The 11,539-nt window shown below is 39.8% G+C and overlaps 1 long non-coding RNA gene across 1 annotated transcript; it reads right to left on the bottom strand.

The window, feature by feature from the left end:
* Nucleotides 1–278: 278 nt before the first annotated feature.
* LOC122798861 lies at nucleotides 279–7,945 on the bottom strand. Its single transcript, XR_006364316.1, has 2 exons — nucleotides 7,778–7,945; nucleotides 279–800 (listed from the first exon to the last, which is right to left on the bottom strand). It is a non-coding gene; the product is annotated as an uncharacterized LOC122798861 (long non-coding RNA).
* Nucleotides 7,946–11,539: the final 3,594 nt, after the last annotated feature.

Here is an 11,539-nt window from a genome sequence, read left to right as displayed (position 1 = left end):
CTACCACTTTGTTCTACCACTTTTCTACTGGTGAGTTTCTATTAACACAAGTTATACATGCAGTCACTGAATTGATGAAATCAGATTAATACAATCCCTCTAGTTTACATTTAGATCAAACTAGATGTTCTGAAGAGAATTACACAAGTCCTACAAATTCCCAACATCTGTAGCCATAACAGTATTCAGATAGCTGCAAATAGGCTTGATATGTATGACACCACATTCTCAGATCCCCACCCCGATTAAATATGCATCTTAAAAAAGGTTATTTGCACTGGAGTTAAAGGTAAACTTTATTTAGGATTTATAAATAGATTAAATATGACAAGTGTTCCATTAGAAAATATAATTTAACAATTTATAAAAATCCAAGTGTTCCATTAGCACTCAGAGCTGAGAATCCAAGTCTTTACTTTCAAGACCTTTTCTTCTTGGCAGAAGTGAAGGCTGAATATTAGGCAGAACCCCTCCTTCAGAAATGGTTACATCTCCAAGCAGTTTGTGGAATTCCTCATCATTTCTCACAGCCAGCTGGATGTGCCTTGGTGTGATCCTGTTTCTCTTGTTTTCACGAGCTGCATTCCCAGAAAGCTCCATTATTTCTGCAGTCAAATATTCAAGAACTGCTGCAAGGTATATTGGAGCCCCAGATCCGATCCTTTCTGCATAGTTACCCTTCCTCAGCAGTCTGTGAATACGACCAACTGGGAAAGTCAGTCCCGCTCTGGAAGACCTGGATTGAGCATGAGATTTTACCTTTTTTTTCTTGTTAATTCCAGACATCTTAAGCTTCAAACCTAGAAAAGGATAGACAGATTACTACAGCCAACATTTGGAACGGACCAAGATCTTGCTTATCAGCATTTGCAAACCCATCCCCCAAGTCAAAGACTTTACCTGAAGACAAAAAAGTGTTCAGAAACAATTGGTGCAGACTAAAGTCTTCCACAGAATGAAGACAGACATGGCTTGTGTATTTTTCAGTTTATATGCAGTGGTCATCTAGCAAACTGCAAGTCCAAACTAAGCAAAGCAGTCACCAAGCAAACTGAAGCAAGTTCAGTGGAAAACAGTGCACATCAGGATAATACACACAAAAAGACAATATACAAGAAAGTGAAAAAAGGCTGAACAGACATTCAACGGTATCAGAAGAGCTGATTATACAATATTTAGCAATATGAAGCCATTTCTATATGCAGAAAGAAGTGCAAAATTCAGACTCCGTTCAGGTAACATTTACAAAGCCTTGTGCAAAGCAGCTGGGCTCCAGAAAGGGGTGTGATAAGTCACTTAAATATAAGATTCGAGACATGCACTTAAAACCCATCTTTAATGGAAAGGAGATGGGTTCTGTTATAGAATTCTGTATTTAAGAGGGTCATATAAAAAGTTAGTCACAGCATCGCACAGGGCTCCATCCTAGGCCAATACTAAAACCCTCGGTCCCACAGGGCTCTATCCTAGGCCCATACCAAGTTGCAAGTTGAAGATTTTTCATTGCAGTCTGTATGCAGAGAACTTAAAAAAAATGGATAAGCTGATATACCCATGTTTGGCTTACAAAATCCAAATCAGACTTTGCTGATTGAAGCAACTTTTACATGGGACCAAGATAAGTCACTTGCTCCCTCCAAAATGGAAACTTCCAACTTTAAATCCATTCAGCAAGATGGTTACACCAAGAATTAAGAGGGCAAATCCTGTGTTGAGGGTAACAGACTTCAGTAACATCAAGTGCATGAGCTTACAGCATCATTTTATCTTGTACACTAGGTCATTTAAATATGGGATGCTTCAAATCCAGAAAGACAGGTTTTTGATGTGTACTTTATGCACACCATAACCATATTTTCTTTATGCACACCATAACCATATTTTGTATTAGTGAGATTCCACCCCCCCCCCCCCAATTTGCCACACAGGAAGGCACCAAGTGCAGCACACTCAAACTAGCACACAATGCCCTTTCTTATTCAGGTCAGTTGCACAAACACTAACTGGACCTTTAAGTGGAGTCATCTCCTTCACTTGTATAGGAGAAAGTAGGTAGCACAGCAATGACTAGGAAATGGAGACCCATTGCACTTAGAAGCAACCACCATTTGATTAATGGCATTTAAAGCTAATTTGCTTAGAAGAGGTACCTGCACCACAGGCTTAGTGCTAGACTAATCCACACTCCACCCCCCCCCCTCCACAGAGGCAACATCCTGAGAAGACAGTGTACATTACTGACCTAGTGAAGTGGGTGAACTTTTCTGAACACCTCCCATTCACATTTTTATTCTACAGCTATTCAGCCACTGCCTTGCATAGCCCCCTGTTTCAGGGTGAAGAGGAGGTTTGGGGAATGAGGTGCTTGCCTTGCATACCATTCCAGTTTCATCTCAGCAGCAACATGCCTTTGTTTTGGTGAAAGTAAAGAAAGTCTTGGTGACTAGAATCCTCAATACCAAATTTTGGTGCGAATCTGAGCCCATCTTAGTTTTTCCATTAAATACCATTTAACTTATTTGGCCTGCAAGTCTTCAAAGCACTAAAGACAAGCCCTCTCGACCACCTTTCTGGTGGAGAGTTTAGTGTCAAGATCCTTTTCATATCATGCTGGAGAGCTTTATCCCTCAGCTTATGTCTACCATCCTGGGATATTAAGGTAGAGAAAGTCTGTTCTACCTTCCATTCATTCTTTTGACAGGGCCACATCAGTTGACCCAGATGTCAACTTTAGCTCCCTTAACACAGGAAGGCTAGTTCTCCCCAGGAGAAAACTAGAAGGAAGCAGTTCAAAGGTAATTTATATTTGGCACCAATTTAGTTATTGTTTCAGAAAGAATGAAAGTGCAGTCTAGGATTAAAAACTTTACTTGGGAAAGGGCTAGCAATGCAATTTCTGGCTCAATTTAGTGTGCAGCAGTGTGACCTTTGAATTGCACCACTTAGCATATTCAGGACTTTAAAGCAGACCACTTTTGTACCAGGACCCACACAACCCAGTTTACTGAAGAGCTCCATAAACCTCCAGTACCAAGCACACTTCCCAGATTCTATGAATAGCACTATAGCACAGTACCAGATACACTTGCCACAGTGGTACAGCGGTAGCATTGTTACCTCGCAGCAAGAGGTTCTCCCATTAGAACCTCAGCTTGGCTTGGAGTGCCTTCTGTGGAGTCTGCAAGTCCTCCCTGTGGTTGGGTAGCATTCGAAAGACATGCATGCGTAAGTGGGTGTGCCTTCATTAAAAGGTTGGGCATCTAGCTGGCACCTCAGTGTTTTGTAAATGTCTGCCAATTCATGGACCGGAGTTCCACTGTGGTGAAGACCAACCACCAGATACAACTAAAGTGTCCTTTCATCCAAGGCCATTTAACTGACCATTTGTCAACTGCTATACGGCATCCTTGCTGTGATCACATCTGCAGGTCTACTTTTACAGACTCAACTACCATGGTCCCAGCATATTTCAAGAGTGTTTGTAACTTTGTCCATGGTATAACCACCACAGCAGTCACAGTTCTAGCCATGGCTTCTGGATAATTGTGCAGCATCTGTATACACTAGTCACTAGTAGTTAGTACTGCACACACTGCAAGACTAATGAGCCTTTCTAGACAAAAAAAAAAAAGCTAAAGACCCAACAGGTATGGCATTGGACACGTGCACCACACCAGTACCCATTCCATATAATAGATACCCCATACAAAGAATACATTGTTTCACTTGCTGCTATAATATGCTTTTAGGCAATTCCACAGTTCAGCATACAGATGCACCACTCAAAGGCCAAGCAAAGACAGGGCAACAAGTACTAGAATCCTCCACATCAGACAAGCTCTTTACCCAAAAAGTATGATTTTGCAGTCATGTGATTTAGTCCTGTGGATACTTGGGATTCCTTTTTATAGGCTAGGGAGACAGCAAAACTAACATGACAATAAAAGCGAACAGAATATTTTGGTTGCTTGTGCCTTTGAGGATAGGTGCAGGCCACCCTTGGAAAGACTTTTGTAATCATTCAAATTAGCATAGACCAAGTGTCTTGAGCCTAAATAAAATGTCATCCCTCAAGTCTTGAGTGGAGCTAGTCTGGCTTCTCTCCCTACCACTGCTTAGGCCTGCAAGTGTAGGTAGCAGTAACAGGTAGCAGCATGTATGTAGGTCTCATTCCATCACCTGTAGACGAGAGTATGGAGCACTATCATACATTACAAGACTACCCCATCCTGGCCAACTACAGAACTCAATGTCTATGAACCACAAAATATAGAATCCTTTTAGGATAATGTGCCAGCTTATGGAGGACAAACTAAAGCTTCCTTGATGAGCAAATATTATCCTACTTCACTATTGGCAACTACATTTCATATAGTCTCCAATAGCTTCAGCCTTCTCACCTACACCCTCTCAGGTCAATAGTGTTATTCACCATATGGTCACTTCAGAGCAACAGCCAAACTACCTTTGAGATTTTTCAAAGGCAAGGAGCAAGCTCAAATGCTGCAGCACTATTTTAACTTTTAAATTATTTAAAGAACCTCCATAAATAACCCTAGCATTTCACTAATCTCATCTTGAAAGGCATCACCCACTCAGACTTTGGAGATGTACCCAACATCCTGGCAGACAAATTCCCCATTACAGAGTATCCAGCCTGCCACCCTTTGCAATCACAGCTGAATGGATATAAAGTGTTTGATACCAAAAACAAAGCCTATGGTCCATATAACATTGTAGTTTCCTGGTCAGAATGTCAACACCCCCTCTCAGAACTACTAGCCATTCTACACATCAGAAGCCTAGAGACCAGCTTAGAGGTCTCCTGCCTCAAGACCCTGCTATAGGCCAGAGTAGGGGGTTTAATAGTAAAAGGATTATGCTTTGACAGAAGGCAACATTATGCACCGAGACTTTCAGCCAAACAGAAGCCACTTTAAATGGATGGGAAATGCTGCACTTCCATTGTTGTGACTGATGTCACTAGGTGGATGTGGGGAGGTGCAGGTGGGCATGCCTTTCTTTGCAAAGATGTTAATAAAACTGGTGGTCAGAAAGTCATATTTGTCTAAAGAATCCTTTGACAGGATTAGGAATCAAACCCTGGCAGTTTGACACCTTTTGGTTCTCACAAACAGGGAGACCAGTAACTTGCATGTTTAGGCCTCACCTCGGCTTTGTAGGAAAAAAAAAATCATACCAAGATGGCTTCATAATGATGAGTCACAGAACTTTACATCACACATTCCACTTCCAGGGTGTGGTGTAGTATAAAGCTTCCACCAGGAAGTGTCCAAACCTATATGTAACCCATCTAATTGTAAATTGTCTCCATGAACTGCTGCTCTTAGCAATGGCATGCTATTGTTACCAGTGCTGTATCCAGCGATCAGTTTTAGGACAGCCTCAATTTGGCATATACTCTGCCATAAAAGCCACTGATTACAAAGTGCAGACAATTGAAAATGTTTAGAGCAATCTTAAACTCATCCAAATACACTAATCCTGAAGAGGGCCAAACTGAAACACATGGTTTCAGATCATTCTGAAGCAGACTGAAGCCATTGTGATGTATAGTTTTGGAAAACTCATCTTCCACATCTAAAGAATCCCTCCCTCCTACGTATAATTAGCTTTACCATTTGTATTCTTCTGATAACCCTAACCTTTTACCTAAAATAATTTAAGCAACTTTTAGTCATTCAACAGGTAGTCAATTACATAAACATCTCATTTGCATTTAGAAGGAGCTTTAAAAAAAAAAAACTAATTGTGACATCTGTAGTCACTTGGGCTGCTTTAGAGACTATACCAAGATCTTCCAAACAGTCCCAGTTACAAACTATGTACACAGTCATTTGGTCACTGCAAGTAACCATTGCAGTTAGCCTCTCTCATCCTTTGAGCCCCATCACCTGTTTGGCTTGTAAAATGAACAAATATGAAACCAAACAATTACTCCTCTTGGATAGGAACTCTGTTACCCAGCATGTCTAGAAACCAGTCTGTCCTGCAGGATGATCTATGCATGGCACAAAAGTGACTCAGCCTTGCATGAAAAGCAGGTCCTTACCATTTGCAAGCCCACAATAAATGAAGGCATGGGAAACTAGTTACTCCATGGTTAACCCCAATTCCTTAGGTTAACCCCAATTCCTTAGATAGGATGATCAGCTATACAGATGTACCACTGGGACTGCTAAAGGCTTAACTAGTGTATTGTTCAGTAGCAGCCAACTCCAAGGGCATTGGTATAATACACCAACCATGCTTTGTTATGGTTCAGCGAATCTTAACTTGAAAGATATAATTAGATTTATATTCATTCACTTCAAGAGAGTTTGATTAAACAGGTCAGACTAGTTTTTGGCACTCAGCCATAATGGGGGAAGTTGCTCGGACAGCAGAGGGATGTTTCCTTACCCTGGAGGAAACTCACTTGAATTCAGGTCAGACTAGCTTTTGGCACTCCACCATAATGGGGAAAGTTGCTTGGGCAGCAAAGGAAGTTTCCTCACATGAGGAAACTCACTTGAATTCGTGCCAGGCAGAGACTAGTCCTTCCATCCTGCAGTTTCTGCAAGGTGCCCATTTAAAGACTGGTGCATAATAGATAACCCTTTAGCTGGGTACTACAGCGTAGTTATGTGCTTATAGTTGGGAGTATTTTAAGTCACCTCTCTAGGAAAAAAAAAAAAAAAAAACATACCCAAAATATGGATAAGGATAAGAAGTCCCTCTTTACCATTCTTACAGGCTCCATAATATAAATATACATTGGCTGTTAGTACTACTTTGCCCCAAAGGAGTTTATTATGCATTTGGCTACTCAAATGCATGATGGGAGGAAAGTTAGCTAGCAGGGTTTGGAAAGCATTAAATAGTGACATACAACATAAAACCTCTCATCCAATAGATGACACCATAGTCACCCCCATTCTCTCAGGATTCCTGATGTAGAAGGGGCCTACAGCTTGTTGCAGTTTTCACTTACAGCCATTGGCTATACAAACAGCATAGTTACAGCACCTCACCCTTGGTCAAACATGGTGCACTAGAAAAAAAAAGCTTTGAAGGTGCCTCTGAATTATTTGTGAGTCATACAAGTAAATATTACTGCATAAACAGCTGCACAAGTGTGTCTGCATCTTACAGCATCAGAGAAGCCAGTTTACTTAGGTTTTCTTGATTTACTTCTATAGCATTTAGAGAAAATTACACATTATGTTTTAATCAATAAAACTAGCACCCCACTAAGCATGAAGGGTACCAGTTTCGTTGTAGGTACTAACATTTTCATTGTTTAGGAAACATAACACAAGAGGATAGCAATACAAGAAAGGACAGATGTTTGGAAAAGATCACATGACTCAAAAGGACACCTCAGACCTCAAGTCAGAGCATTTTTAAATATAAAAAATGTTAAAGTTTGAGAAAGTAGCACTAAATATTTACACAAATTGAGGACAACCCTCCCCTCCAAATACACATGAACCATGCAGTCATACAAGAGAACAAAGGTAAAGGCAGCCCAAAACCTAAACAAGCATACACTAGGACTTTTGCTTATACAGTAGACAGGCTTCACCAGAGGTTAAGTCACCATTTAAGCAGTTGATCAAAAATACTAAAGACAGTATAACAAACTGCATTAGACAATCAGTTCAATACAATATTACTAACCTCCAACTCTTTCCTTAAAGACATAAAATAGTTTAAAGAAATATTAGCATCTCTAAATAGTGCTTTAAACAAGGATATACTATTAAACACTTACCTATAAAAATTAAAATAGTATAGCCTTTTAATAATTATTCACTTTTTTAAAAAAGGTCACTAACTAAAAAAATACCAACAATATAGTTAGTTTAAAATCACAAGCTTCTTTCAAGACAAAAAGCACTAAAAGTTATCATCAGCTACTCTTCAATGCATTTTTATACTGAACTTGCTTACAATTGTTAATAGGTAATGATTAAAGTAAAGCAGTACCAATTAAAGGAAACACTGACAGCTGTTAAACAGTATTCTATCAACTAATTTGCCTGTGATATGACTCTGTTACTTTTGCTTCTATATCTGTTATAACAAAACTACTTAACCTGATAAATAAGTTCATATCAATGTAATATAGACATACTCATGTTGAGTATAAGCCTAAACTGTGGATAAAGTAAGATTTGACATATGGCAAGGGTTTTCTCAGCATTAGGAACAAGGCCTTATGAATAGATTTAAAAATGTGTAGCTATTTTGTAACCAAAAATGTGCTCTGTTAATAGGAGGGACCCAGTGTTTGAACCTGTTTAACTGGCACTGCTCAGTGCTCTATAGTAACTGCAGTTTAAATAGCTGTATCCTTTGCAGAATATTTGCTTTCCTGTCATCCTATGAGTACCCCTTTAAATATTTTCATTTATCATAATGCATAACTATTTTACACACAAGGTTCCCTTTTCCAGATACCCAGCAAAGAGCATTTTTGAATTACCACACTGGGATTCATTAAGCATAGGGGGTTGTTTTCAGGGGTGACCTGGGAACTTTGTTCTCATTACGTGACTTACACAAATTAACTATTATGCAGTGAAGGCTGAAGGACTCAAACCAAGGACTACAGGATAAAGCAGACTGTTTATCCTTTGTACACTGTCCAAAAGACTTTTCAGTCCTATCTGCTAATAAAGGAAATACAGAACAGCATTAACACACAATGATGCACGGATTCTGACCCAGTTATAGCGTACCTTTTCAGCTTGGACATATTCTTATCAGGACATATGTCACACATTGGAATGTATACCTGCAAATATCAGGAAGACAATGCATATGGCATATGTGTTTTATATTGGAAAATAGTACTAAAACTTCAACATTTTTCTAACAAAACTTGTAGTTGCATAACTGTGTTAGTACTTGAGGTTGTATGCATTTTATAAATCTAGGAAAAATTATGAATAAATATAATATGTAGTAGGACATATTAATTGCAATCAACATTACTATGTTATGGCCCTTTCTTTTTCTGTTTTGATTCCTCTCTGGTATGCTTTCTTTTTGGAATGGTCATGTCATCTCTCCGTCTGCATGGGTTTTCACCAGGGTCTTCAGTTCTGTCCCACTTTCCAAAAATATGTTGATGGATGAACTGGCAGCCCTATAAACAGGTTGCAGGTGTGTGTGTATAGGGTATAGGTTTGTGTGCATGGTGCAGGTGTGTGTGTATATCTGAGAGCTATCATCCTTTGCTGGACTGGTGTCTCATCCAGAAGTGGTTCCATGACTTGTACCCAATTATTACTGGGATAGGCACTGGCTTCCCCTGACCATGAAAAGGAAATGATTTGCTCATTTATAATATTTGTTGACAAGGAATGCCCAGCCTTGAAGTTCCATTTTCAATTACAGAGAGTCCAAATTCCAGTGAAATAACAGGCAAAAGAAACAAAAGAAAAAAACATTACAGTACTACAGAAATGAAGCAAATATCACGAAGCAACAATGACAAATATTTGTAGTAGATACAATCATCTATGACTAAATGTCTTTTGCCTTTCTGGGATTCTGTGGTTCTATGTAGCCATGTTATTCCGCTTGGTGCCTGCCATATTTGTAAAATTTGACATCTCTGAATTGGGATTTGCATCCCCCTCTTATTGCGTGGTATCTGACATCACTACAGTTACTATGACTGCTGCTGGGTTCCTGGAGCACCGAGGCTCTGACTCCCTATCAGATGTAAGAAACAAAATAACACTAGTCCTGACACTTCAAAAATTAAACAGGGATGTGACTAAAAGCAGCAAATTCTAAAATGTTCTTTTAACACTATAAAAGTATTTTTGCAATGTTGTTTTGCTTCTTGAATGCCCTGAGATGAGGATTGCCTTCCCAATACACCTAATACTTATGCTATCTCCAAGATCACTGTTCTGTGGTGTAGAGGAAATACTGTCATATTGCAGTGTTAGAACTGGTATATATTCCTCAAATCATACTTAAACTTATTCTGATTTGGCAATTGAAATTACAGTTCTTACACTTACAACAGTCACCCTCATGGTGTAGTGTGAAGCTCTTACTCATGCTTCTGTTTGGAGCTAGTTCCTTGTCTCCCAAACAGCACTAGGCATGGTGGACTCCTTGATGTACTATTCTATTGGTCAGATGATATGTCATTTATTCATATTCACCAGGCAACCATTATAATGAACTGAAATTCAAATGGTGTCACCACATCCTGATAGGAATATTTTTTGTATATAATTTTCCCACTGGGCACAATAACCATCAAGCCCCCCTCAGCAATTAAGACCATTTATTCCCCCATACTTGATATTCTCCAGTAAGGGAGAGAGACACTTGGGGGAGGTTATCATACAGGCAGCCTCAGTAATGATTTGTGCCCTTGCCTGCATTCAATCAATGTCAGAATATTTATAATGGTCCCTGTCCCATTCTTTACACAGGAGACAAGCAACTCACATCAGCACAGGAGCCAGTATATTCTTCTAAGTTCAAGTGCATTATCCTGTGCACCAGCAATGAGTGCTGCCATGATTGCAACTTGGTGGTCAAACACCAGACCATAATCTATCCTTTGTCTTACTGACTACAAAAGTGACCACCCCTTTCAATCTATCTTGCTGTTTTAAAAATAGTGACTCTCCACTAAAACTTAACTTTTTAGACAGGTAAAACTTAAGTTACCTACTTTCACATCTAACTCCTCTTGTGCACACTGCAGTGTTTAGAATAAACCATTTTTTTCATCTTACCTTTAAGCATCTCTGTGACTAGTACTTGCTTTAAAACCTACTGGAAAGCACTAGGAAGTCTTAAACTGATACAAGCATTCAACCCTCCTTGTTAATAAGGATAAATTAATCGTAGGCACTAAACAGCCTATAATTGCAAAGTACCTTGCTAAGGTAAGGGGAAACAGCTCCTGTACTTTTAAAAAAAAGCACCAAACCAGGCATGTCCAAGGGTCAGCTTCCAGTGATTTTTCCTGTCCACCTGGTGAGTCTGGGCATACTGGGACAATGCAGCAGTTGCCTCATGTACTCAGACAACCCTCTCCTCCTACCACCCAACACTACAATCTGAGAGAGATGCACTTACATAGCCAAACTGGAAGCAAAGTTCTCTCCACCCAAGATTGTGCTAGACAGTCAAGAGGAGAAGATTAACATCCGCACTACACCTCAAGCAACACATAGCCCTTCTAAACCCACACCACCAACACCCACACATAGCAACACTAAACCCACATATGTGGAAGCCCTTAACAGTAACCTGCCCAAGCAACAAGGATCTCCGAAGCTGAAATGCAAACAAACACCAATCACAACAAAAGTGCCACATAGCTCACAACACCAGTGTGCCACCCAACAACAGACCCTAAGGCAAGACAACGTACCCAACACTTTAGTAATAGGTGACTCTATAGTCAGGCACACTGATGTCCCACTCACCAGGCTGAACAAGGAGAAAATTACAGTCAGCTTCCTGTCGGGTGCCAGGATCCACCACATAA

This window comes from Protopterus annectens, chromosome 3.part1, assembly GCF_019279795.1.
Source record: "Protopterus annectens isolate FY-2018-M chromosome 3.part1, PAN1.0, whole genome shotgun sequence".
NCBI classification, from domain to species: Eukaryota; Metazoa; Chordata; order Ceratodontiformes; family Protopteridae; genus Protopterus; species Protopterus annectens.
The sequence above is the reverse complement of the archived record's forward strand: the minus strand, read 5'-3'. Positions and strand labels throughout refer to the sequence as shown.